Genomic DNA, 26372 nt, shown 5'->3' with positions numbered 1-26372 from the left:
AAACAGCTCTCCACGAGCTGCGATTAGATCAATAGTGATCTGGTCGAACAGTGCCTCTAGTGCTCTTACATAGCGCACTAGGTGTAATAATGCGGGGTCCGTCTCGTGATCTCCGTTGGCAACTTGGGGTGGTCTACCATACCCTTCACGTCTGGGGTAGTAGTGGAACGAGCGACAAGTGCCTGAGATGAACTATAGCCTCTCGAGCGGCTAGCTGGATGGCTTGTGGCTCAAAGGAAGTTGTCCTTCCGGTGAACCTGTAGGGGCGCTCGGGTGCTAGACCCCTACCGTAGATGTGCACAGTGGCCCAGAATTGACGGTCTTCACCGCTCATGGGTCCTTGATACACAACATATTCTGGTGGCTCTTCTAACGCATAGGCACGACGGGTGAGGTTTGCGAGTATGGTCACAAAACCTCCAAGGTTGGTTGCTGTGGTTTCGTTGTGCACTATGGGTCCAGGCATTGCGGCTCGGTTTGGGGTAGCGGCTGTGCGTTGCTGTGTTGGGACTAGCGTGCCCTTTTTATAGGAAAAAGGGGGCGGAGTCTTCCTTCGCACGCTTGCGAGAAAGGACTATTTAGGGGCCGGTCACTGGCGCATGAGTGACAGGTTAGGTTGATAGGTTAGGCACCGACTGCCAAAAAGGTGTTGGGTCACTGTGTGGCTATCTTGCACGAGAAGCTTGGCTGGGGTTTGGCTAAGGTCTGGTGGGTTGGTTTGCCTAAGTTTATTGACCTGGCTAAGATAGGATTAGCCAATGGTCAGCCTGGCTCTGATACCAAGTCTGACACGACCGGTTTTCCGGGTAATAAATTTCCAGAAAAGACCGTCGTGCTCATCAGCCCCAGGATTACTGTTAGCTAATGAGGTTCCAACTTGATACAGAAATTCCAAGCAAAATACAAAATATGTAGTACAAGACCATTCTGGCCTGTGAGTACAACAAATGGTTTCTAGTGGTTGATGGCGGAAGCGGTCTGTGAAACATCAGTGTCTATGGGACTCCATTTCCCACGGGAACAGCTGACCAGGTTAATTCCTATCTTCGCGAGGCTGCTATCTCCATTGAGTGGGTTCCGGGGCTGGCATCGCGTCGCTCCTCTCCGTGCAAGAAAATCTGGCCAAGTCAATAGCCAGGGACAAGCCAATGAGTACTTTGAATGTACTCGCAAACATTATGAACACAGGTGTAATATAACAATGATGTGCTGGAAATATTTTATGCTCATGACGTCAGTCACAGAAGATAAATGAAACTCTAATGCGTGCAAGCAAGTTATTTATAAAAAATGCAATAACATGGTAGTATAAAAATTTATGAAACAAATAACAAGCAATGCCACAGTCGGGCGTCTTAGCGACACCACATAAAGGGCTTTAAAAGAAATGCCACAGTCGGGCGTCTGAGCGACACCACATAAAGGGCTTTAAAAGAAATGCCGCAGTCGGGCGTCTGAGCGACACCACATAAAAGGGCTTTAAAAGAAATGCCACAGTCGGGCGTCTGAGCGACACCACATAAAGGGCTTTAAAAGAAATGCCACAGTTGGGCGTCTGAGCGACATCACATAAAGGGCTTTAAAAGAAATGCCACAGTCGGGCGTCTGAGCGACACCATATAAAGGGCTTTTAAAGAAACAATCATAGTGAATATCCCGGAGGTAGAACCATCCCAGAGATACTCGATAATAACAATAATATCACGGGTTAGTCAACAATAATAATAATCATAGTTATCACAAGTCACGAGTAGTAATTCCATTACTGGTTTAACAGTTTCACCTCCGAAGACCGACTCTAAGACCGACACTTGACACATCCCAGACTGTAATCCTTAACCATGGACACGGCTATTCGAATAGGTTTAATCTCTGTAGAGGGTGTACTCTTTACCCACGAGTAACGGATTTCTTTAGTCCATCGGGACTAATTCCGTCTACGATCTTTTTGTTGAAAACACACCTAACTTGCACACACCAGCTTCACTCACACGTGTCTGGAACCACCCACGACACCTGTTAAGCAAACTCTAAGTGGGGAGGCTACAACCTCGCGTAGCATGGGATCAAATTTATATCGCGCGCTCTAAGGGGTGGCCTCCCCTCTCGGTCCCAACCGGAAACACCCATGCCCCCGGACCAGGTGGCCTGCCTACCAGCTACAACCGGTATCTTCCACCATGGCCTCTCTGTACGGTGTGTGCTAGAAAGAGGTTGACAACTTACTGAACCGTACTCTACTTGCTGTAGAGACGAGTGGTAGTACGAAACAAGTATGGGGGTTACTGGAACGAGACTCGATCTATGGTCGACTCAGGAGGTTCAAGTATTCCCTGCATGATTAGTATAACGAATATATTTCATCCAACAGAGTCACCTCTCATATCACCTTACCATGCCATACCAGACATAACCGTCCCGACGGAGACCGACGACAAACTCATGCCTACCCAAGGCATAGGTTTTCCCGGGTTCCTGCCGGTATGCATGCAAGGCACATGAGGGTGATTATCATCACAAGTGTGTCCATTTCCAACAGCATGGAAATCAATAACATGCACCCATGCATATGATCATGTCACATGAAATAACAAGCACTTTGAAATGCGGCGGTGTTATAAATGTATCAACGATCACACCAAAAATATTATGCCGGGATTCAGAATGCTTGCCTTCAATGTGTGGAAAGGCAGGGTGCACTCCAAAACTTGAAACATTTCTCTTCTCTCCAAAAATCCTATTTAAAAATATATTTGAATTAACACACATTTCAAAAACAGTACCAAAAAGTTGTTTGAAATTTTTTCAAATAAATCTTAAAATAAACTAGACCAAATTTGAGAAAGGTAGGAAAAAGAATCAACTTATTTGGAGTTATATTTAAAAAGTTATAGCCAGTCAAAGATTTGGTCAAATCTGTTTTTAAAAATAAAACAGAGAAGAAAACGTTTCGGAAGGGAATACGTTTTCGGAGCGGGGAAAGCGTACTGGGGTGGATTACGCCTTCACTTAACCGACGTGGATAGGCGCAGGGTCACTGACAGTGGATCCAGAGGGCCCACTGGTCAGGTTTGACTAGTCCGCCCTCCTCCTTCTCCCTCTGTCCCGAGCGGAGGCGGAACTCCGGTGACCAACGCCGGCGAGCGGCGGCTCCTCGCGGCCTTTGGAGGGCGGGGATGGATCCGCGGATCGAGGGCGATCCTACTGGTAGTCGCTGGGTCGGCGGGGACGGCGTGAGCTGTCGGCGGCGAGCTCCTCGGCGGAGGAAAGCTTCGGGGAAAAGTGGTTTCGGGGCGGCGGTGGTTCTCGATCGAAATGGAGTAGGGGGAAGTGTTTACGGAAGGATGAGGGGGCTCTTGGTGGAGAGAACGGAGAGTGGGAGGCCCTGGTGGTGCCGAATTGGCCGGGGCAGTGGTGGCGGCTGCAGTTGCCGGAGGTGGGGAAGAAGACCTCCCCCGGGTCGATTGGCTGCCATGGAAGGACTAGGGGAGCATTCTAAGGCTTCCTGTGGGCTCGGGGAGGCTCGGGGGTCTCCTTTTATAGCTCGTCGAGGTCGGTTCCGCGGCGGCCGGATAAGCTCTTCGGCGAACCGCCTCGCTGTAGCTTGCAGGGCAACGTGGCGTGGCTGGGGATGACGGCAGGAGCTAGCGGACGAGCGGGCACTGCTCCAGGGGCGAGCTGGCGAGCGGAGGTGGCTTTGGCGGCGCCGACATGGGCAGAGGCTGTCGGGCGGCGGCGGCGGCTAGCTCTTGGCTTGCCGGGCGTGGCGAGGGGCGGCTTGGCGCGTAGCGGTGAGAAAGGGAGTGCGTGGCGTGATGCTTCCGTGTGGGCCAAAGCCAGGGGCCAGCGTGTCGGCTCGGGCGCGTGGCTGCAATTGGCGCGCTCTGGGCGCGTCCAGTGCACGCACAGAAGGTGTTTGATGAAATGCCAGGGTGGCCAAAACTGCTAGGGATCAAGTGCAAATCCACAGGTCTGGGCTGGAGACCATTAGTAGGCTACTAGACAACATGGTTTGGACAGATGGACAAGTTCATCACACAAACCTATAATCATGCCAAAACTGATCATGCCCATAAGGTGTTTGACAAAATGCTAAGGGCACTTAGGCAAGTCTTGGAGTGGCCAAAAACTCCAGATGGTGGTCTCTTTAGATGCAAGAGAGAGTGGTGAGGTTAGTTGGTCAAAAGCAGAAACTTGCTAGTGTAAGTTTTACAAAACTTCAATTCTGGACAGGAAATAAATAGCATTATTTCATGAACCAAAAATGATCCAAATGGTGCATGCTCCTGGACTTAAGGGTTTAACATGGAGGACTACAAGTAGGAGAAATAATCAAGGGTATAGGAGCAACTAAAATGGTGGTTGCTGTACAAATCCTCTAATTGGACCAGAATGAAGATGAGGTTGATCCACTCAAATTTTTCAAAGAACATAAATAGGTTTTTGCACAAAGTGGAATAATAGGCTCCTACTGACTTCCCCTAATTTTGGTAGAAGTTTTAAAGAAATATTTAAATAGGTTGTAGTGTAAAATTGCTCTCTGGACCAGAGAAGAAAATTGAATGTAGAGCTCAAAATATGCAATGTATTAAATATATTATTGCACAAAAGTGATTTAGAGAGATCACATGATATCTCCAAACTTTGGTTGGATTTTTAGAATAATATATCAAATGGTTGCAGTTCAAATATGGCCATATAACCTTGAAAATCCATTTTCAAGAGAGTAAAGATCAAGCAATTAAATTAGTTAATTAGTTACACTGATAAAAGGAAAGTTTTTCTTGAGAGGTTAAACAAGTCCAATAACATATTTGAAAAGTTTTCTCTTTGGGAAAAACTCATCATGACAGGGAAGGAAAAGATTTAAAAAAAATCAAAATGGAGCTCAGAAATCCAAAGTTTTAATTCCTGGCAAAAATTTTAATTCATTAAAACAAGGCCAAATTTTTGGGGTGTCACAAAGAATTGTTGCACATCTGCGTCCATCGGCTCCTTCCAGCTCGGGACAGGGCCGTGCGCGTTGCAGTCCGGCATCATAGCAATGATTTCGGACCGGCGTGAGTTATTGCATAGCGGGACCACCCCCGCTGGCAACTAGAAGAACGACCCCTTGACGGCCTTGCCGACCTTTGCGGTAGCCCTCGCAGCCTTGCCGGTCCGTTCAACCTCGCCGTCGCAACCCACACCAAGCTGGAAAAGCCGCTGACAGAAGTGGGCATGCGCCATCACCATGAAGTTGTGATCGAGGCCAGGGCGGAGCCGCATAATGTCAGCCGGGTTCGTAAAAAGCCAGGCTGGCCTCCCCTTATTATGCAACGGGGCGATCTGGCGGCGAATGAAGTCCGCCCCGATCATCTCCAGGGTGAACCCAGCCCGGGTCAGCCGGAGGATCCTAGTGGTGGCGACAGTAAGCCTCTCGTCGGCAGCATTGACATCACCCCAATCGCTGCTGCGGACCGGCAACACTCGACGGACCTTGCAGAATTTCGGCGGGTCTTCGTCTTCAATCCAGCACCACCGGCCACGCCATTCATCCCACCTCTCCTTCATGGCACCGTCCGGGTATGCCCCCTTGGATCTTGAGATCCAGGCGACGCATCCAGAGACGGCGCCTCCAGGCTGGATTCAAGGGGAGAAATAATGGCGGAAGAGTGCCGTATTGGGCTGTACTCCGGCAAAGCCTTCGCAAAGATGCGCGAAGAGAGCCAGGCACGCCACCGCGTTTGGAGTGAAATCCAAGAGACGAAAGCCGAAGGTGTGCATGATGTCGCAGAAAAAATCGGAAAAAGGGGGGCATAACCCGCAAGAAAGATAATCAACAAAAAGGGATACCGATTTGGAGCAGGATCGGCGCAAGCGGCAGGAATGACGCGCGTCGCCGGATGCCCCGAATTCTCTTCCCCCGTCTTCACTCCCCATAAGGGCTTGAAGGAGGCCCGGAGCTCATGAACACCAATCGACGAGGGGAGGAAGAAGGCGGACTTCGTCCGGTCCCCCGACAGCGCACTCTCCGGCGGCTCCACGGTCCCGGAGCTCTTAGCCACCCCTTTGCCCTTGGCGGATTTGGGCGCCATGGCGGCCAAGAAGTCTAGAGGATTGAGGAAGAGGGGTGGCGAAACAGCAACGGCGGGCGGTGGCGAAAGCTTAGGAGGGAAGGAAGAGAGGAAACGGCGGCTCTGAGATTGGAAAAGGTACGAGAGAAGAGGAAAACTTGAGCAGCGCGCCCACGGTTATTCCTTCTTATGGGGGAAAACGCGGGCCGCCTCCTTTCACATTAACTACGACGTGACGCATGCGCGCAGAGCTCAGCCCCACGCATGCCGCCCATGTCACGCACGCCTGCCCACGCCGAGCTAGGCGCGGGAGGCATGGGAAGCGCAGCGCGCGAAGAGATTTACTGTGGTAAAAACCATCCCGCCTGCCCGCGCACCGTTCTTGGGCCTAGCCCAACGACGCGATTGCGCTTACGTGTGGCCCAGGCCCGGGGGCTCCTGTCGGTGTACAAAAAGAGGGGTACACTTTTTTGTACCCCTATAACTGTGCACGGGCAGTCTGAGCCACGGACACCACCGCACTGAGCAAGGCGAGGGAGGTGAGCCAAGGTAAGGCCGAAGCTCGAAAGGAGAAAAACGATGCCAAGACCAAGACCACAAAGAGCAAAGGGGACGAAGCGGACTCCCCCGGCAAGATCCTTGTCGGGGGGGCGGTTTTAGCAAACCCGGTAAGACCCTTGCTGTGGCAGCTCGCCCCACACCTACGGAGCGAATCACCCTTGAGTCCACTGCCCCCATGGGGCAAGGATTCGGGAGACATCCCTGTGGTGGCATGCAGATCTTTGTGAAGACATTCAAGATCAGATACACACTATAGAAGATGACGACCCTTGGCAGGATCCCAGCCAAGGAGGACCACAAGGCCCCCGGCAAGAGCCTTGCCGGGGATGACAGCAGGCGCCACGGCAAGACCCTTGCTGGGGCCCCGGCAAGACCCTTGCCGGGGCTACGGCGAGGCCCTTGCCAAGGACACCCGTAGGGCCACCATCGGGCCCACGCCAATCCAAACCTCCACCACCGTTCGCATGCAGCTGCCGACCCAACCTGTTGGGCAGGCACCTGCGTGGCGGCAAGCGGTTCTTCGTGGAGACCCACCGCTGCGCCACCTCAGCTGCCTGCCTGCCTACATGGCACCACGGGCACCGCTGGCCAGGGCGTGTGTCGACACGAAAGGGAGCGGCGACGGACGAGACTGGGCTCTCCCCCGTCCCCGATAAAGCAAGGACACCTAAGCAAGACGCATTAAATGCGCCTTGTCATGTAATGCTAGGGATAAACTCGTATCACTGTACCCTTTCCACCTCCTGTGTGCCATTGTGGCAACCCCTTTCCCTATAAAAGGAGGCCCAAGGCGACCAGGAGGAGGGGTCGGCTTTTTGGAGCTCCTCACGCCCCATTGCTAGTTCAAGAACACAGATAAACAAACCACCAAAGTAGGAGTAGGGTTTTACGCATCCTCGCGGCCCGAACCTGGATAAAGAACCCGTGTGCTATCTGTTTGATCCGCTCTTCTCATGACCCCGCGCCCCGCAACTGTAGTAGGGATTACTGTGATCCCATAGGTGTCGTCCTCACACCGACAACCTTCTAGAAGGTTCCCAAAACCAGTAAAAACCGGACAGGAACCTGCCAGAAGGTTCCCAAAACCGAATGAACAGATGAGGAACTGGGTCGGCCCAGTGCACTCGATCCTATGCGTTTGGTCGACATTTTGACGCAACGAGCGTCATATATGGATTTCCATGGCACAACACGATCCATGTCTTTTTTTTGGAGATCATGTCTAGCCGAAGGAGCTCAAGGATTAGCATGGCACCTGAGCTAAAAAGGTCGGCCTACAAATAAAAGGTGTCGTGTCAGGCCGACCTTAGCTGAAATCACTAGTTAGGGGCACTCCTTATAGATGGGTACTTTCAAGTATTTGAGACATAGAGTATGGGTCAAAGTATGGGGGTGGATGGAAAAGCTTCTTTCAACAACAGGTAAAGATGTTCTAATTAAATCAATTGTTCATGCCATACCAGTTTATTCTATGGCATGCTTCAAGCTACCAAGCGGGGCTGTGTGAGAGCATCACATCTACAATTAGAAGATCTCGTGGGGAAGCAAACAGGGGAAGGGAAAGTCGTGCTAGGTCTCATCGGACGTGATGACAAAACAAAAGTATCTAGGTGTCATGGGCTTTAGAGACATAGAGACATTCAATCTAGCACTACTCACACATCCGACATGGAGGCTACTTGATGACCCAAATTCTCTTAGTGCAAGGATACTAAAAGCTATTTATTTTCCACATCAATCTTCCCTGGAAGCGGATCTTGGCAACCAACCAACCCAAATCTGGCGAGCCATGATCGATGATAGAGATATATTGAAGTAGGGAATCATCGGGCGTATTGGGAACGGTCATACTACAAACATTTGGGAGACCAACTAGTTATCGAGGGGTGGCTCTATGCGCCTCATTACTTCAGTTGTGCCAAACCCTCTGACCATGGTCTTTGAGCTGACCGACACCACAACGCGTCATGGCGAGATGATCTTATTCGGGTGACTTTCCTGCCTTTCGACGCAAATACCAACATGGCACTCCCCTTATGCACTAGGGTTGTTGATGATTTCTGGGCATGGTCCAGTGAAAGAAACGGAAGATTCACTGTCAAGTTAGCATATCCCATGGTTTTGAATACAAAAGAACATAGGGAGAACTGGGTTGACGTCAATGCAAGTTCTTCAGTTTTGAGCTCGACAAGTAATGCATGGACATATTTATGGCATGCCAAAGTCCCATCCAAGCTCAAAGCATTTTTGTGGCGCCTAGCGCGACATTCGATGCCGATGGCGAACCTGTTGCACCATTGCCATATGTCCAACACGCACTTGTGTGCTCTATGTGGAGGCGAAGACTCATGGAGGCATGCCCTGTTGGAGTGTACCATGTCTAGATGCATATGGGCTCTATCTGATGAAGGTTTGGTAGAGAAGTTGAGTCTAAACCGGGACAATAATGTAAAGAATTGTCTCTTTGCGATGCACGATGAACTTTCATAGAAGGATTTCAAACTAATGGTAGTTACACTCTGGGCCATGTGGTGAGCAAGGAGGAAGGCCATATACGAGGATGTTTTTGAGAGCCCGCTATCCACAAACCAGTTCATCCAATCTTACCATGCAGATCTTTATGCTATTGACAAGCCAAGTAACAACACGGTGAGACAACCGGTGGCCCGACCTGCACACTAGATCATGCCTCCTGTCCAGCTCGCTGCACCATGCACTGCGCTCACCGATGCTCGTCCTCGGCCGCATTGGTCGAGGCACCGCCAAGATGCTCAATTTTGCACTGGTCTTCTTTTCCTCGTCTAAATCATGGATGGAAGCTTCCCTAGAAAGAGAGACAGAAGGGGCACGGAGAGGTCGAAGGCAAGGTCCGCCGAGGCCGTGGCAGCAACAGATGTGGGAGAGGAGACGGAGATGGCCATCATGAGAGGCGGCGCGAGGCGAGAGGGAGAAGGAAGAGAGCGAGGAGAGGTGGCGGCTGGGTTGTTCACTCTCTTTTTTCACCGCTCGCCTAGGGTTACTTTCATCCAAACAGTGTATGTGACCGAATAGCGAACAACCCTTTCACTCTGTTGTGTGCAAATAGTTACATGGGTCCGCACTCAGCTGATGAGGACATCTGTTTCACAGTTACACCTGTAGGGACTTATGCATTAGCTATTCCACTTGGATCTATGTGTAGAGCACGTGCGTGGCAAATTAATAATCAGGTACTTTCGCTTCTTCATATGTATAATTTATCTGACAAGAATATGATACTACGGTCATTTTTTATTTTACTTATATACATGGAAATAAAGGGATCAAAGAATCAATTAAAGATGAAGACTACTGTACCATAAATCCAAATGAAGCAGCACTCCTTCCATCCATCGAACCATTACGTGCAGGACCAATCAATTTAAAATTGACTTCAACGGAGAGCAACTAGTTGAGTAGCGCTCCTTCCGAAGCCTTCCCAACAATCGCATGGGGTGGGCTGAGAGCGCGCCACTTGACATGCTCTTAGCCGCTGGCACGTGTCGCACTCTGGGCGCTTCCTCTGGATTCCACACGCGTTATCATCTTTTAGATGGTTTTTTTTGGTTTTTTTTGACTTTTTGGTTTTCCACCGGTCTTTCTTTATTTTTTGATAAAAATATAATTCAAAAAAATGCGTGAAAAATGCGTTTTTTCCCGTGAGAGGCATGGTTTTGCTTCTGAGAGAGGCATGGCCGTGCCTATCAGAAACGAAAAAAATATGTGTTTTCTCTTTTTTTTCGTGAGAGGCACAATTTTACTTCCGCGAGAGGCAGGGTCATGTCTCCCGGAAACGAAAAAAGGCGTTTTCTCTTTTTTTCTGCCGCGAGAGGCACAGTTTTGCTTCTGCGGGAGGCATGGTCGTGCCTCTCAGAAACGTAAAAAATGTTTTCCCTGTTTTTTGTCTTCTTTCGTGAGAGGCACGGTTTTGCTTCCGCGAGAGGCACGGTCGTGTCTCTCGGAAACGAAAAAACATGTTTCCTCTTTTTTTCTTCCATGAGAGGCACGATTTTGATTCTGCGAGAGGTATGTCCGTGCCTCTCGAAAACGGGAAAAGCACATTTTTTTCTTCCATGAGAAGCATGGTTTTGCCTCCGCTAGAGGCACGGCCGTGCCTCTCGGGAACGGCTTGCGTAAAGGGAAAAACCGTGATCCTGGTTTTGTTTTTTCATCCTTTTTTCGTGAAAAAAGTTCCGGCAGAGGATGTTTTGAAGATCTCGACACGAGGAATCCAACAGTGAAAACGGTTCAAGATTTCGACGCATTGTTTAAGAGATAAAACATTTTGAATAAACGGATCTACGAAAAAAAAAGAAAACTTCCAGGTTGCAACAAGTGGAGCACATGCAGTGTGCCACTTGTCACAATCTAGGAAGGTGAGAGTGATCTTTGAAAGAAGTACTCCTTAATTAGTGATTTCGATTTGAGTGACCAACATCAACCACGTAAGTGGGCCTGCGTCAAGTTCCAGGCCAGCCAACGTTCGGCCATTGTCTGGTCCGGCCCGTGGATTCCCTTAGACCAGACAATGGTCCAGAGATACGGCAGCGTACTCAGTCGCGTCCACGTTCAATACATAGTCGTCGTATGTTTGGGTTCAGACTCGAGTTTTGCTTGTAGAAGTTTAGTTGTTGCTATTTTATCTGTCTTCGCTTGTAGCGGCTAGTGCGACCGTCAAGACATTCTATCGGGCCCCCATCGCGTGAAATTTATTCCATTTAGCATATTCGCAATTTCAGATTGCTTGCTATTTTTTTCTTGCATGTTCTTCAATTTACCTGCAGGAAAAATTCTTCATGGATAGGTGATCGCGAGGTTGGCTCGGTCGGTAACACCATGGAGTTAGTTCAGCGATTGTCATGAATATCAGTCGTGTACGGTTCTTCCTGTACAGTTGGTAGCCGGATCACGAGGGTCAAGTCCCACATCACCTCTCGCCAAAAGATCGAGACCAAGTTCACATCATCAACCCAGTGAAGAATTCGTAGTGTGACAAAATCTACCGCAGGACAGTCAAATCAAACAGTTAAAAACCGATCTACCGACGATCGGGCAGCTTGGAAGGCATGTGCGCGAGGGGGCGTTGGGCACGAGTTGGCTAGGCTCCTTTAAGGTTTAAATACGATCTAAAAAGTTCACTACCAATGGATGTGTGAAAACCACAGGAAGAAATAGAAGCCTTGTGTGAGTGGATGGAATTTTTCCTCCAAAACAGAGTGCAAAGAAATCCTTATGAAAACTTTCTATAAATTCAACCTGCAATGCAAGTCAAACAGATTAGATATGACCTTTGTCCTAATAAAGATTCAAAACCTCCCAAAAAATCCTACGGAATTCGGTTGAATAAAAGAAGCCTAGTGTAAAGGAATCGTTTAGGAAAAAAATCCTAAAATAATTTTGACTTACAAATCAAAACCAACAAAGAAAAAAAATCATATTGATTCCAATACATCTTACTGTTGTGAATATGCCCTAGAGGCAAAAATAAATTGGTTATTATCATATTTCCCGTTCATGATAAATGTTTATTATTTATGCTAGAATTGTATTGACCGGACACTTAAAACATGTGTATACATAAACTACACCGTGTCCCTAGTAAGCATCTACTAGACTAGCTTGTTGATCAAAGATGGTTATGGTTTCCTAATCATGGACATGAGTTGTCATTTGATAATGGGATCGCATCATTAGGAGAATGATGTGATGGACAGACCCAACCATAAGCTTAGCATCAGATCGTTTAGTTATTTGCTATAGATTTCTTCATGTCAAGTATCAGTTCCTTAGACCATGAGATCATGCTACTCCCGATACCAGAGGAATGCCTTGTGTGCTATCAAACATCACTTCATAACTGGGTGATCATAAAGATGCTCTAAGGTATCTTCGAAGGTGTCTGTTGGGTTGCATGGATCAAGACTGGGATTTGTCGCTCAGTGTGACGGTGAGATATCTTTGGGCCCTCTCAGTAATACAACATCATAAGAAGCTTCATGTGACTAATAATGAGTTTAGTCACGGGATATTGTATTACGAAACGAATAAAGAGACTTGTCGGTAACGAGATTGAACTAGGTATGGAGATACCGACGATCGAATCTCGGATAATTAACATATCGCCAGACAAAAGGAATTGCACATGGGATTGACTGATCCTTGACATCATGGTTTAACTGATAAAGATCTTCGTTGAATATGTAAGAATCAATATGGGCATCCAGGTCCCGCTATTGATTATTGATCGAAGAGGAGTCTCGGTCATGTTTGGATGTTCCCGAACCCGTAGGGTCGCACGCTTAACATTCGGTAGCGCTAGGGTAGTATTGAGATATTAATAGTGGAAAATCCTAAGGTTGTCAGGAGTCTTGGAAGGGATCCAGGACGTCACAAGGAGCTCCGAAATGGCCCGGAGGTAAAGATTTATATATGGAAAGTTGTTGTCAGAGTTCCGGGAAAAAGTCCGATTTTTTCGGTATTGTGCCGGGAAGCCACCGGAAGGTTCCAGAGGGTTCTGGAGGGGTCCGAAAGTCCTCGGATGGTTCCACCACATCCCATACAGTATCATCGGCTGTAGGGGAGCGCCCTGGCCTTAATGGGGCAGGGGCACCAGCCCCTACAAGGCCTATGCGCATGGGAAGGGGAAACCCTAAGGGGGAGGGCCTCCACTTGGCTTGGAGGGCACTCCTCCCCCTTGGCCGCCGCCCCCTGCCTTGGGAGGGGGGCTAGGGCTGCCATGCCCCTCCCTCACCCCTATATATAGTGGGAAGGCACAGGGGGAAGCCAACCCTCTTCCGTGCTTGCCCCGTCTCCCTCCCTACTCCTCCTCCACGTTTTGTCAGCGCTTGGCGAAGCCCTACTGAAGTTCCGCTGCCAGTACCACCACCACGCCGTCGTGTTGGTTCAGATATCATCTACCCCCTATCCCTCACTTGTTGGATCAACAAGTAGAGGATGTTGTTGATCCATACGTGTGCTAAACTAGGAGGTGCCGCATGTGCGGTACTTGGATCGGATTGGATCGCGATGCGAGTACGACTATGCCAACCATGAGCTCTAGATCATTAATGCTTTCAGTCTGCAAGGGCATGTAGACACCACACCCCTCTTGTGGCTATACATCTCCTAGATTGGATCTTGGGTGTTTCATAGGAAATTTTCTGATTTTCATGCTTCGTTCCCCATCAATGGCATCATGAGCTAGTTCTATGCGTAGATGTATATGCACGAGTAGAACACAAAGATGTTGTGGGCGTTGATGTTCAAATTGCTTACTTCCCTTGTCTTATTTGGATTCGGTGGTATTGTGGGATGAAGCGGCTCAGACCAACCTTACATGTCCACGCACATGGGACCGGTTCAACTGTTTGACATACAACTTGTATTGCATAAAAGTCGCTTTGCGGGTGTCTGTCTCTCCCACTTTAGTTGAATCTGATTTGACGAGGGCAGTCCTCGTAGAAGGTTAAAAGACAACTTGTATATATATATATATCACCGTTGTGGTTTTGTGTAGACAAGAACGTGAAGCGGAGCAACCTTCCATCATCCCCATGGACTCTACACCGACATATCAAGCACCACATGGACCTATGACAAGAGCTCGAGCACGCGCCATTGAAACCGAGGTGAACTCACTCCTACTTGAGATAGATATGGAAATGAATGGAACTTCGTTGCTACCTCACCAAAATATGTTATGTGTAACTAGGTATGAGGAAGAACTCCTACAAGAGGTTAAGGAGTACCCCCAGGATCCCAAGAGCTGACTAGAAGTGTCAGGATGAAGAAAAGGAAACATGCAGAAATTGCAATATCGGATAGTCCGGTCCCCGCAATGGATGTAGTATGATGATATGGTATCCTCCTCTGAATGTTATAGTGGCTTGACTTGGCACATGCTCATGCATGTAGCTGAATCAAAACCAACATAGCCTCTATGATATTTATGTTCATGGTGTTCATATCCTACTCATGCTAGTATCTAATGTTACTTATGCATAATTCACGTTCATGACCGTTTTCGCTCTCTAGCTGGCCGCTTCTCAACCTATTTGCTAGCCTTCGCCTGTACTAAGCGGGAATACTGCTTGTGCATCAAAATCCTGAAACCCAAGTTATTCAAGATGAGTCCACCATATATACCTACCTATATGCGGTATTACCCTGCTGTTCTAAGTAAATTTGCATGTGCCACCTCTAAAACTTCAAATAAATATCATTTTTGTGTGCTTGTATTGTTGATGGAGTGACACGAGGTAGTCAGTATCTTCTATGCTAAGCGGGTTATTCTCATGATGAGTGTTTATTCACTCGTCCTTGCATGAGAGGGCCGATAATAGGGATTCACAGTCCTGAATTCAAAATTGCAAATAATTAAAAAAAATCCCCAGGATTGTTGTTGGTATGGATGGTACCCGTGAATTTGGTTAATTAGCCGTGGAGTGTGTTTGTTGGTGTACGGGGAGTAAACCTTTACTTTTATCGCTTGGGAACTGCCACTAATGTGTTTAGCATGGAAGATACTGATAACTAATGGTCACGAAGTGAACAGGAAGGGTGCATTTCTCAAAATTTCATTTATATATGTTTCAATAATTGAGCTCTGGCACTGCTGCAAAACACTGCTTCCCTCTGTGAAGGGACTACATATTTACTTTTATGTTGTGTCATCACCTTCTCAAACAAGCGCCAAATCCTGAGAGCACTATTGTCATCCTCATGCATTGTGTGTCACTGGTACGCGTCGGTGCTATACAAACAATTTTTAACCCCTTTCCACGATGACATTTGGAACCGTCGCCAAGTGAGTGTGGGTGATAGGGGGGTCCTTCCTACACGACCCAGAAACCGTCGGGGATAGGCCCTCCTGGCACACAAGCTGGGGCAAAATGAGCTCGTGTGCAATCGGGCGAGGCATCGAAACCAAATTGTTTCCATTCGTATTTACATCCCACACAATGAATCCCAGAAAAATATTTCCGTTCATATATATATCACACACAGTCAATCCAAGGAGAACGTTATCGTTCTCATGTACATCCCACACAGTAAATTCAAGGAAAACATTTTCGTTTGTATGTACTTCCCACACAGTTAATCCAGGGAAAACGTTTCTGTTCGTATGTACATCCCACATAGTCAATCCAGGGAAAACATTTCCGTTCGTATGTACATCCCACACAGGTTTATGTATAGGCTCGTGTGTGATACGTGTAACTATCACACACACTCTGCCTTGGTTAACTGTTTTCTTTTATCAACTACTCCCTCCGTTCCAAAATAGATTACTCAACTTTGTACTAATTTTAGTACAAAGTTAGGTCATCTATTTTGGAACGGAGGGAGTACATCACACATGATTTGATGAAGAAAACTGTGCTGCATTGGGCTATCCATCACAAGCGATTTTACTTCTAGAACCATTTGCAAAGTTCCATGACCCATTTCGCAGGTTTATTAGTTCACAATTAATAATTCTAGTATTACGCAAATTCACATTTCATATCGAACAATCGTTTGCCAATTTCACATCAGGAACACAAATATATTTTAACATTACAGTACGATAGCTACCGGAAAACAGCACAGTACATCATATAGATACACTACAAAAAAAGACACATCCGTGACATTTTGGGCCGAACGAAAAAAAAATCTGTCATACTTATGACACTTCTATGACGATAATTGTGACAAAACCTAGTATCATCATAGATGTGGTGGGCTCCTACTTCTATGAAAAAAATTATGACAGAAAATGGGCTTTTCGTCCTGGGCGGGCCGGAGACCAGCTGCATGACATTCTTTGGGTCGTCCATGATGAAAAAACCGTGGTAGAAGCGAGGGCAAGGAAAATATCGGGGTGTTCTCGATTACGATGGGTGGTCGGGGCCGAGCGATGCACAGAGGTTTGCATGTTTCTCTCGTACACGCACGTGCATGAGTGCGAGGCGTTGGGATCTAACTGAACCCGAGCGAGGCGTCACCTAACTGAACCTGAGCGATTGCACTGCAAGCTACGCATTACTAAACCCGAGCAATCGATCGATGGTTGTTAACTGAACCTGATCGAGCGATTCCTTTGCTACTGCTGCTAACTGAAGCCGATCGATGCTGCTTCTGGATGAATAGTGAGCATTGTTGTTGGGGGGGGGGGGGTTGGATGAACAGTTCCCGATGGGGGGTTGGATGAACAGGACCCCGTGGTGTTGCCACTGGATGAATAGGACCCCGATCGATCGATCCGGTTGGGCGTGGATGAATAGGACCCTGTGGAGGGCTGTATGAACAGGACCCCGTGGAGGGAAGGTTGAATAGTAGTCGATGGAGGCTGGTTGAACAGTAGCCGGTGGAGGGCTGGATGAACAGTAGCTCGTGGAGGGGTGGTTGAACAGGACCTCATGGAGAGGGCTAGTTGAACAGTAGCCGGTGGAGGAGCGCGCGGCGGAGGCTGGATGAACAGGAGCCCTTGGATGAACAGTCGCAGGTGGAGGCTGGAGGAGGTCGACGGTGGATGAATAGTAGCCCGTGGAGGCTGGAGGAGGTCGACGATGGAGATGAACAGTATCCCGTGGAGTCCCGTTTTGCGGTATGCCACACCCCTCCCGATGAACAAGACCTCTGCTCCGACAGTAGAGCTCCAGCACAAGTCTGTTTCCTTCGTTTTGCGGTACGCCACACCCCTCCCGATCAACAGGACCCCGTTTCGACCGCAGGAGGTCCAACAGAAGAACGTTTCCTCCATTTTGCGGTACGCCAGACCCCTCCTGATGAACAGGATCTCGTTTCGACCGTGGCCGGTCGAACACAAGGACGTTTCCTCCGTTCTGCGGTACGCCAGGCCTTGTTTCCATCGGCTGTTTCGTCCAAGCCCTCCCGATGAACATGACAACGCATTTCGTTCCGACCTAGCCGGCTGGCTCCCCATGAACATGATGATGACGCAGTTTCTCGTTCCGATGCAGCCATGTACACGAGCCCTGGTCGTACGTATGCGTCGGTAGGCGTTCGAGACCCTTCCCGTATGTACATACGTGGCCGTATTTACTTTCTTGCACCCTGACCGCTGTACGTACGTGTACATGCTACGTGCGCGCCTCTACTACAACACGTGCGCGCCTCTACTACGACACGTGCGCTCCTCTACATCGACCAATATGTATGTACACGTTCGCGACCAGAATGACAACACTACATACGCTTCGACCAGGTGTCAGGCACTTCCTTGCGTGCGAAGATGTAGCTGGTGGGTCCCAGCAGTCAGGGGGCAAATCATTTTTTTGCCCATAATATGGACGCACTTCCTTGCGTGCGAAGATGTAGCGGGTGGGTCCCAGCAGTCAGGGGGGAAACATTTTTTTCATGAAATACGGTGGCCTGTCCGATGGGTCCCTGCTGTCAGGTGGAGGAATAATTATTTTGCGCGTAATAAGGAGGCACTTCCTTGCAGCTGCTGTTGATCCAGCTGTTAGCCTCTCCACGTATAGTACTCTTTCAATGGAAGTCGTTCCTTGACCATGTTGACCACGCTGCGCCGAGAGCACCAGGGCGGTGGACAACGACGACGCCTAGGAAGGGGACGACGTGGAGCCGGGGAAGACGCGGTAGTGGATGCCCACGCGTAGAGGAGTACGAGGGTTCAGTGGTTCGGCTGCGGTGTGAGGCTGCCATCGCCGTGGAATAACAGGGGGTGTGGGTGAGTCTAGGGATGGCCCGGCCAGCGGTGGGAGTAATAGGGGGCTGTGAGGCCTCCACGGCATAACAGCTGGCCACGGGTGGCAGGAGCATGCGGCACGACCGCCGCTGGTTTGGGCGGCTGGAGCAAGAAGACCAGAGGTTGAAGAAGCACTACGGCCATTGGATGGACATCGTACGGTCACTGGAGCTAGAATCATTCATATTGACTAAGTTGTCAAAGCCCTCCGTCCCCGTCAACTTAGTAGGCCCACAAGTCAGCCTCCCACTATGGTGGGTCCCAGCTAGCAAGGGGGTATTCATTTTTTTGTGCGTAATAAGGAGGCACTTCATTGCGTGCGAATATATAGCTGGTGGGTCCGACCTGTCAGTGGGGGAATGTTTTTTTCACGAAATACAGAGGCCTTTCCAGTGGGTCCCAGCTGTCAGGTGGAGGAATCATTATTTTGCGCGTAATAAGGAGGCAGTTCCTTACGTGTGGCCGTGGACCCAACTGTCAGCCTCTCCACGCACAGTCTACTTCCAATGGATGTCGTTCGTTGACCACGTTGACCACTCCGTGCTGAGCACATCCAAGGTGGTGGACGACGGCGAGGCCCCGGACAGCAATGAGCCGGAGATGGGAAGATGCGGGAGTAGAGTCACAGATGGAGAGGTGTACGAGGGTTAACTGGTTCTGGTGCGGTGTGGTTCGACAGTCGGTGGAGAAGAACAGGAAGTGTGAAGGGGTGGAGGGATGGCCTGGCCAACGGTGGGGTAGCACTTCACAGCGAAGCGTGCTAAGTAGAGCTGCTAGCAGCAGGAGGCGGGAGCAGGTTGTCCCGGCGGCGCTGGAGGAAGAAGACGAGAGATTGAAGATGGATGCCGGTCGTTGGATGTAAATCCAATGGCTAACGATGTCAGAATCATTTGTTGACTAAGTTGACAATGACTTGCATTGGCTTCGACCTATTGGCCCACATTTCAGCCTCCAAAAATGTGGCACATATTCAACCCATTTTTTCAGAATTTAGTCTTTTTTGCGGTAAAATTTACATTCAATTTGATCTCTTTTTTTTAGAATTACAGTCCATTAGCTGGGCTGGGTGAACAAATAACATAGCGTCCATGCGGCCCATTTATTTTTTTTCCTAAAAAATTACAGGCCATTTGCACTTTCTCGAAATACATGATTTTGCTTGGCTGATTGTAATTATAATGTTGGGTTGGGCGCAACAATGTTATCAAAAAATAAACAGGGATTGAGCATTTGTTATAAATATATTTAAATAATAAGTGATTTGTTATTACATTGGTCCTTAAATCTTACCAAGCTTGTGTACACAATCACCAGGATTTTCATTGCCAAAAAAATCTAGGATTTTATTGTTAAGAAATTATTTTTATAAGTTAATAAGATGTGGGATATTGTTTTCTTACATATGTAAGTATCTGTTAAATATATGATGAAAATAACAATAATATATAATAACATGTAAAATAATTGAAATTTATATAATATAGTTAGAAGGGAAACATAAGTTGGACCAGGCGTTCCTATTCTTACATAGAAAAATAGAACAGACCTCTGCGTTTTCTTCAAAAAAATACATAAATTGGGCTGCTGATGTTTCAGGGAAAATAAAACCTCAGATGGGAGGTCCATAGGCCGGTCGATACATGATGGCCCTTAAGAAAATACAAACCGACATGTGGTGGGCTGTGCATGTTAAAAAAGAAAGCCTAGACGGGGCAGCCCAAAACCCAGCTGATACTTGCTGTTACTGCCCCAGTGATAATAAATGATATCTGCCAGCTCCCCGACTTCGTTGTGAATTTATCTCCTATAGTAACTACGTTGAAGCACCTAAAAAATGTAACTATGTTGACAAGCCCGTGGGCCCCAACGCCAGTACAGCATTAGGAGGAAGTTTTTTTTCAATGAGGCACTTGCTTGCATACAACCACAGACCTGGTGAGTTCCTACTGTCCGCCTCTCCACGTACAGTCCTCTCCAGATTCCTCTCATTTGTTCAACATGAGATCTGACCACCTGAGGAAGTGCCTTATTTGTAACAAAAGTACTGAACTAGCCCAGTGGCCAAGTGACACTACCCGACACCTGTTCCGCCCGGGTTCGATTCCACCTGATGCAGGGAAAATATCTCCAAATTTTTGCCTTTGCCATTATTGACATGTGGGTCCCCATTGTCATCTACGCACACCATGCCCAACACTTGCCAAAACTTTGTCCCTCTTTTTCTCTGTTTTCCGCACACTCGACATTGTGTGGGCATTTTGAAAATAGCATATCTTTTTGACTGTGCATCATATGAAGATGTGCTATGCATGAATGTTGATCAACATGATGTTAATTGGCTGGTAGTTCCATTTTCGACCATGAATAAAACTTCCAACATGATGTTAACCTGTTTGAAAAGGCTGTGTTAATATAAATGCTCTGCCTCTGAAAGTTAAAGTTTCTTATCTGAAACTGAACTTGCAGTTTCTTCTCTGAGAATCACATTGTCTGCACTTTTATACTCCTAGGAAACTACATTTTTTAAGTGCTAAAATAGATCTCTAGAATTCATAAAATACTTAATATGCTCAATACTGCAAATCTGAAATTCAAAAGACATTCATATATGAAAGTACTCTCAAAATACACAACACAAAACACAATTCACAACTGCAAATATTGACAACCCTAAGCTCCTCCTGACAATTCAGAACCTGCCCGACTATTGGGCTAGGGGGGGGGCAGTCCCCTCCTATTCCTCGGGGGCAGACAACCGCCCCGTGAGACGATGTGAAAGGTGAGGGAGAGGATGGCGGGTAAACATTGTCGGGCCAACTGCTTTTCTCCTCTTGAAGTTGGGTTCGGTCGACGAAGACTCCACCGGCTCGCTCTGGCATGACACCCTCACAAATGTCACCCTGTAGATGCTCGATCGTTCAATCTCTGGTGGATGCTCCATCTGGGATTGGTACTCCCACCACCACTCTCTCACGATCAGATTTGCTGGATCTGTTTGCTCCATGGCCAAGAGGAGCAGCTCTATGTACTCCCGCGTGACTCCCTCTGGGAGTATCGTCGCCTTTTCGATCTGTTGCAGATATTTGGCCATGGATGTCGCCGTCGCCGCTAGTTGGTCCTTGTTGTCAAACCAAGACCGTATCTCCAACATCCTAGCTAGCTTCACAGGCTCGCCATCTGCGATCCTCACGTATCGGTTGTACTCCTCCATCGATCTACTTCTCCACAACACCTTCACTCGCCGGCGGTGGTTTTTGAATGGAAGAGGAGAGGAGCAGCGCTGGTATTGTATTAGAAGAGGAGAGAGACTGGTTTTGGATTGGAACAGGAGGGGAGGGGCAGTGGTTTTAAAATGGAAGAGGAGAGGAGTGGCGCTGGATTTAGATTGGAACATGAGAGGAGCGGTGATACGTCTCCAACGTATCTATAATTTATGAAGCATTCATGCTATTTTATTATCTGTTTTGAATGATTATGGGCTTTATTATACACTTTTATATTACTTTTGGGACTAACCTATTAACCAGAGGCCCAGCCCATATTGCTGTTTTATTGCCTGTTTCAGTATTTCGAAGAAAAGGAATATCAAACGGAGTCCAAACGGAATGAAACCTTCAGCATCGTGATTTTTTGGAAGAATATCATCCTGGAGGCTTGGAGATCAAGTTAGAAAACCCTCGAGGAGCCCACGAGATAGGCCCCCCCCCACAGGGCACGCCCCCTGTCTCGTGGACCCCTCGAGCACCCCCTGACCGACTTCTTTCGCCTATATATGCCTACGTACCCTAAAACCGTTGAATATCAAGATATATCGGGAGTTCTGCCACCGCAAGCCTCTGTAGCCACCAAAAACCTCTCGGGAGACCTTCCCGGCACCCTGCCGGAGGGGGGATCCTTCACCAGTGGCCATCTTCATCATCCCGGCGCTCTCCATGACGAGGAGGGAGTAGTTCACCCTCGGGGCTGAGGGTATGTACCAGTAGCTATCTGTTTGATCTCTCTCTCTCTCTCTCGTGTTCCCTCTATGGCACGATCTTGATGTATCCCGAGCTTTGCTATTATAGTTGGATCTTATGATGTTTCTCCCCCTCTACTCTCTTGTGATAAATTGAGTTTTCCCTTTGAAGTTATCTTATCGGATTGAGTATTTTATGAGAACACTTGATGTATGTCTTGCCATGCTTTTCTGTGGTGACAATGGGATATCATGTGCCTCTTGATGTATGTTTTGGTGACCAACTTGCGGGTTCCGCCCATGAACCTATGCATAGGGGTTGGCACACGTTCTTGACTCTCCGGTGGAAACTTTTGGGCACTCTTTGAAGTACTTTGTGTTGGTTGAATAGATGAATCTGAGATTGTGTGATGCATATCGTATAATCATGCCCACAGATACTTCAGGTGACAATGGAGTATCTAGGCGACATTAGGGTTTTGGTTGATTTGTGTCTTAAGGTGTTATTCTAGTATGAACTCTTGCATAGATTGATCCGAAAGAATAACTTTGAGGTGGTTTCGTACCCTACCATAATCTCTATGTTTGTTCTCTGCTATTAGTGGTTTGGAGTGACTCTTTGTTGCATATTGAGGGCTTGTTATATGATCTATCTATGTTATTATTGTTGAGAGAACTTGCACTAGTGAAAGTATGAACCCTAGGCCTTGTTTCCTATCAGCGCAATACCGTTTACGCTCACTTTTGTCATTAGTTACCTTGCTGTTTTTATTATTTCAGATTACAAAAAACTTTATCTACTATCTATTTTGCACTTGTATCACCATCTCTTCGCTGAACTAGTGCACCTATACAATTTACCATTGTATTGGGTGTGTTGGGGACACAAGAGACTCTTTGTTATTTGGTTGCAGGGTTGTTTGAGAGAGACCATCTTCATCCTACGCCTCCTACGGATTGATAAACCTTAGGTCATCCACTTGAGGGAAATTTGCTACTGTCCTACAAACCTGTGCACTTGCAGGTCCAACAACGTCTACAAGAAGAAGGTTGTGTAGTAGACATCAAGCTCTTTTCTGGCGCCGTTGTCAGGGAGGTGAGTGCTTGAAGGTATATCTTTAGATCTTGCAATCAAATCTTTTTGTTTCTTGTTTTATCACTAGTTTAGTTTATAAAAGAAAATTAAAAAAATGGAGTTAAGTTTGTCTCATACACTTCGTCTTTTTAATATCTTTCGTGAGTTTGATGGAAAGGAAAATTGTGCTCAAGTGCTAGAAGAAGAATGCTTTAAAATGCTTGGTACTAAATCTTTGAATGATGATCATGGTTGCAATGTTGTTAGTATAAACTCCTTGAATATCCATAGTACTAATGATGATTGCTCTAGTCATGATGAAAATATATCTTATGAGCATGTCAACTTTTGTGGAGTGCATGTTTGCATGAACACACCAAATAGAGAAGATATATATTGCAAGATGCATAAGCATTTAGAAACTAAATGGTTGCAAGATAGGCTAAATGTGAGTGCTGAAAATTTGAATTTCCTTTGCCGTACTTGTGAACTTTGCAATGAACGTGGTCATTTACATCTCCTATGCAAATTGTTTCATGATCGAATCGTGTCCAAAAATTGTGATGATTTGATCTCCCTTGCACATTACAATGAACTTAGTTTACTTTTTGGTTATGAAGAATTGAAACGTTTACTTAAGGACCTTCCAGAATTTGCCCATAAGAAATTCCTTGATATTGATCTAGAGAAGATTTATTTGTATTGTACGGTAAATTGCATTGAAAATCCTTATATTGCCAAGTACCTAAAGAAAAGAAAGCAAATAGAAGATGATGAGAATACTAATGAAAGGGAAGAGACTTCCCAATATCCTCCTATTATTTCTTATGATGAATCAGGTAACGAGGAGGAGCTTTCTATTCAACCAATCTCATCAATAAGGAGCTCAAAGAGGAAGGTTGAACCCACACATAATGTGAAGAAGAAAAAGAAAAGAAGAAGAAACAAAGGTAGAAAGGTATCCCTCCCAAATTATGTTGCTCCTACTACTCATTGTGATGATGATAATTTCTTTACTATTGGTGCTATCCATATTTTTAATGATGAGAGTGATTATGCTTATGATATGAAAGGGCCCAAGCTTGGGGAAGCTATGTTTGACGAGGATGAAATATTTGAGAATATATTTGCTGAAGTTAATGTTTGTCCCAAGCTTGGGGATGCTACGTTTAATGAAGATGATATTTTTAGTATCCCATGTTTTTGATATGCAAAGTTGTTATGATGATAGCATGCCTCCTACCTATGATGATTATATTGATGTAAGTGGGTTCGAAAGAGTGTCAACTTTAGGAAGTAATGATCCCACTATTTTGGAGGATGTTGAATTTTATTGTGATGAATATGAAAGTGGATTTGGAAGAGTGTCAACTTTATTTAGTGATTCCAGTATCTCGGGAGAGGTTTCAATCGATTATGATGAGAACGAAGTTGCTACTTATGATGATTATTGTGATGAAACTTATGCTATAAAAAGTAGTGATGATTATATTTATAAAACTTGTCATGATTATGATTACCCTTTTTCTGAACATTACTCTTTTAATGTGGAAACAATTTTTAGTGTTCAAGTCTCTTATGATACTCTCACTATTCTGAATGAGAAGAATTTTGCTTATGTGGAGAGTAGTAAATTTTCTATGCTTGTAGATCATGAAAATAATGATTTAGGTGCTGGTTATATTGTTGAATTCATTCATGATGCTACTGAAAATTATTATTAGGGAGGAAAATATGCTTGTGGGAATTGCAATAATATTAAGTTTCCTCTCTATGTGTTGAAAATCTTGAAGCTATGCTTGTTTTACCTTCCTACGCTAGTTGATTATTGTTCCCATAAGTTGTTTGCTCACAAAATCCCTATGCATAGGAAGTGGGTTAGACTCAAATGTTCTAGTCATATGCTTCATGATGCTCCCGTTATGTTTCAATTCTTATCTTTTATGTGAGCATCATTGTCATCATCATGCCTAGCTAGAAAGGCATTAAAGAAAAACGCTTGTTGGGAGACAACCCAATATTTATCCTTACTGTTCTTGTGTGTCCACATGATTATTATACTGTATTAATCATGTTTTATAGCTTTTGTTTCAATAAAGTGCCAAGTAGAACCTTTGGGAAGACTTGGGTGAAGTTTATGTGATCTTGCTGTAAAAAACAGAAACTTTTGCTCTCACGAGATTAGCTGACATGTTTTACTGGAGAGTGCTTTTAGGTTGATTCTTTTTGAATATGATTAATAGACAAATTACTCAGGTCCAGAAATTTATTTCATAATTTTTGGGGTTCCAGAAGTATACGTTTGATACAGATTACTACAGACTGTTCTGTTTTTGACAGATTCTGTTTTCATTGTGTTGTTTGCTTATTTTGATGAATCTATGAGTAGTATCGGAGGGTATGAACCATATATAAGTTAGAATACAGTAGATTTTACACCCATGTGAATTTAGAATGAGTTAATTACAGTACCTAAGTGGTGGTTTTACTTTCTTATACTAATGGAGCTTACGAATTTTGTGTTAAGTTTTGTGTGGTTGAAGTTTTCAAGTTTTGGGTAAAGATTCGATGGACTATGGAATAAGGAGTGGAAAGAGCCTAAGCTTGGGGATTCCCAAGGCACCCCAAGGTAATATTCAAGGACAACCAAGAGCCTATGCTTGGGGATGCCCCGGAAGGCATCCCCTCTTTCGTCCTCATTCATCGGTAACTTTACTTGGAGCTATATTTTTATTCGCCACATGATATGTGTTTTGCTTGGAGCGTCATTTTATTTTATTAGTATTTGCTTCTTTTATTTATAATAATGTTTTGCACCTTTAGTTTCAATAAAAAAGTCAAGGATAGCCTTTGCCATGCTTATTTTGCTAGTATACATGTTGCTTTTTGAAAACAGAAAGTTTACCGCTGTTGCAAAAAATCCCTAAAAAAGTCAGAGAATGATATAATGTTCAATATTTTTGCATATTAAGCTATGAAAAATTCATTACA

The sequence above is a fragment of the Triticum aestivum genome, chromosome 7B (genome assembly GCF_018294505.1).
Source record: "Triticum aestivum cultivar Chinese Spring chromosome 7B, IWGSC CS RefSeq v2.1, whole genome shotgun sequence".
Classification (NCBI taxonomy): domain Eukaryota; kingdom Viridiplantae; phylum Streptophyta; class Magnoliopsida; order Poales; family Poaceae; genus Triticum; species Triticum aestivum.
This window is presented reverse-complemented; position numbering follows the sequence as displayed.